The sequence below is a fragment of the Echinops telfairi genome, unplaced genomic scaffold (genome assembly GCF_000313985.2).
Source record: "Echinops telfairi isolate 266 unplaced genomic scaffold, ASM31398v2 ScPeMD7_2;HRSCAF=8, whole genome shotgun sequence".
Taxonomy (NCBI): Eukaryota; Metazoa; Chordata; class Mammalia; order Afrosoricida; family Tenrecidae; genus Echinops; species Echinops telfairi.
Genome location: NW_022103898.1, coordinates 76,430,831 through 76,433,836, shown reverse-complemented (window position 1 = coordinate 76,433,836; position 3,006 = coordinate 76,430,831). Strand labels below are relative to the sequence as shown.

Sequence of the window (3,006 nt, the reverse complement as noted above, 5' to 3'; positions counted from 1 at the left end):
AACTCCAGGTTGCTGGAGGAAACCCTACAAAAGGAAGCACCTGTCCCTCATCTCTGTATAAAATAGAGTGGCAAGAAGACGGGCAAGCAAAATCCACCTTCCCCCTCACTTTTCCCCATAGCTCATCACCCCCCTCCCTCCTTGTCCTCAAGGCACCCAGCTCTTTTGTAAGAATGTCTTGCTGTCTTACAACTTGCCCTGACTTTGGAGTCTGTGTTTCTGTTTGCCAGGTATGCAGTGATGTCAGCCTTCTCTTCGGACTCATCATCACCAGCCATTCCTGCTTTGATGGCCATGTTCTTCAAACGAGCTCTTTACCCGCCGCACTCAAAGTCCAACACCCTGTTTCCTTTGTCCCCAACTATTTGGTTGACTCCCTACTGCTTACCCTCTTGGTGACAAAGGGAGCCTCTACCCTAAATAATATGAAATAGCCATACGCACCATTCCTGACTTTCCACAGGTGAGTGGGACAGCATCTCATTAGTTAAAACAGTTCACCTCCAAGGGCAGGACACCGCATGTCAGGCCTAGTGACGTCTTGGCTGCAAAGACACACTTAGGAAATTTAGAGAACTGGCGTACATTTAAGAATGTGGGACAAGCCTTTTAAAAATCTCCATTGGTTCTCAGGCACCATCTGCCCACCAGCAAAGTTCACCCTCTGACCTGAGGAATTTCAACTCTCACCTTGTACAAATGCTAAAGTAAAGATTGCCGGTAGATGAGATCACCCCACCCCCACCCTGAAATAACATACCAGTGGGCAGGCTCCAGCCTGTGCTCTAAAAAATTTCACCCTTTCCTGACACCCTCACCTTATTTCCTTAATTCCCAACATAGCTTTGTGGAAAATATACAACAAAAGAACACACTGTCCAGGATTTTTAATGGAGTTATCTACTCACCAAGCTCAGATCATCAGAGGCAGGATTTCAGGTAGAGAAAAGTTGCTTAGTGTCAGATACAGTATTGGAAACCATTCCGAAGAGACTAGACCCTGCAAGACTCCTCCCTCCCCTGCCTAGAACCTTCTGTTATCTTAAAGAAACACATGTGGCTTTATTGTTTTTCATGAGTAATATCACTGAGAACATAAACAAGGCAGTATTCACAGAACGCTAAAGCATTACTATGTCCATCAAACTAGGAAACAGTTTCAGCATCCAATAATACAGGATTGCCTATGTAAATTATCTAGTATCAACATGTTAGATTAAGACATTGGATATCATGTTTGGGAAGGGAGTTGATGAATACGCTGATCCTGATTACATAATATAGAGACTAAATCTAGTGAGAGTAGAATAAATATTGTTCTCTCTTTGGTGCATTTGCCATGATGAACATGTTTTCTATTTATGTTTTAACTATATAATTTAAAAGCAAAGCAAAAAAGCAGTGGTCCACTTGATGTTTCTTTCACCTGAGTCGCCTTAAGTGGAGATGATCATTAAAGGGGTGTTGCATGAAACATGAATAAGCAAATGTGCATCTGGGGGTAGAAGAGCAGGGTCCAGCCAGGCCCAGACCCCACTACCCTGGGTCAACCCTCCAGGTGGAGATCCATGCCTCCTCCTCCTGCACAAAGTTTGCCCTGGACATAGGGGCTCTCTGTACATTAGTGCTCAGCATTAATCACTCCAGAAGTTCGTCCTTGAAACTCCAGAGCTTCTGTCCTGGAAACTACGAAATTCAAGCCCTGTGATAATCAAAACATCTTGTGAATCGTCTTGGGAGCAGAAGAAAGACCTCTTTATGTGGAGAGAAGAAACAAGACTCCAGGTGGCACCTCTCTACCACGTGCTTTTTCACGCACTGGTTGGCTGCAGCAGTGCTGTCTTGGTGACATTCAGCATCTTCTCCAGCCTATCTGATGAGCGATTAGCACCTTAGCTGCTCAGCCACTTGCTCTGTGCTACACCAAGCAGCACCCTCAGGCCTCCCTGCACCAGCTGCCTGGCTAGCAGATTCTCCAAGTTCAGGTTACAGGCAATGATGAAGATAGATCTGTCTTAGGGGAGGCTTACCACTTGCCTCTCCTGTGTCCAGCACAGAAGGTAACACGTGTCTGTGAGGCCCACCAGGTCCAGCCACATATCTTTTGCCAGAACAGAGCCTGAAAGCTATTGTTGGAATGGAACTCTGGCCTCTCCTTTGTTGGCAGGACTATGTTGTGGAGTCTCCATACTTTTTCTATTTATATTCATTCTTGGTTTTTTGTTTTTTTTCTTTCAGTCCAATCATAATGCTCTTCGGCCCATCTTGATCACTCTCAGAGATGCCTTTGATACACTAGTCCCACCACTTCTCAACCAGCTCCCAGGTCCGTCTTTTCCCTTTGCCCAGCCCTATACACAATGGGCATCCTTAATCTAGATTTTATACTTCAGTGCTCATGTTGTCCCTTGGTCTATAACTATTTAGGCAACAATTGGATAAATCAATGATTTATAAAGTATATTGTAATATAGTGTTCAAAAGTTTAAAATTTCCTGAAGACCCAATGTCCTGTTCTGATAAGGTCAATGTGGTACTAAAATGAGTCGAATGTACTTCCCGTTCTCCAACTGGAGTTCATCAGACGAAGCACTAGGTAATTCAAGAGAATTCCTTTCAGCGTACAGTAGGTGTTCAACAAAAGTTAGTAGAATGGTAAAGACTGGGGACCCAGACGTGGCTCTCACTTCATTCACACAGGTATGTGGGGACAGGTTATGAGCTTGGAAGATGAGGGCGGGCAGAGGATGGAAGTGTGGTGACTCATGGAACAGACTACAGGGAGGATGGTAGTGAAATAAGACGCTTGGATCCCCTCAGGAAAGGAATCTGAGGCCCTGCCAATCCCTTCTGGACCTTTCCTGGTTTTCCATCTTAAGTGTTCAAAGTTTTTGTTAGGGCGTAATCGCCTATAATCTGCAAGGTTGACCTTTCTTCTCTAGCTCCTCCAAATTTCAGAATAATTCCTTCAACTTCCGGTTCTTTCTGGCAACAGAACCTCTCTTT

General features: G+C 44.6%; 1 pseudogene; it reads right to left on the bottom strand.

The window, feature by feature from the left end:
* The window catches only part of LOC101657285, an 18,156-nt pseudogene extending 15,188 nt beyond the window's left edge, over positions 1 to 2,968 (bottom strand).
* Between the last annotated feature and the right edge of the window lie 38 nt (positions 2,969 to 3,006).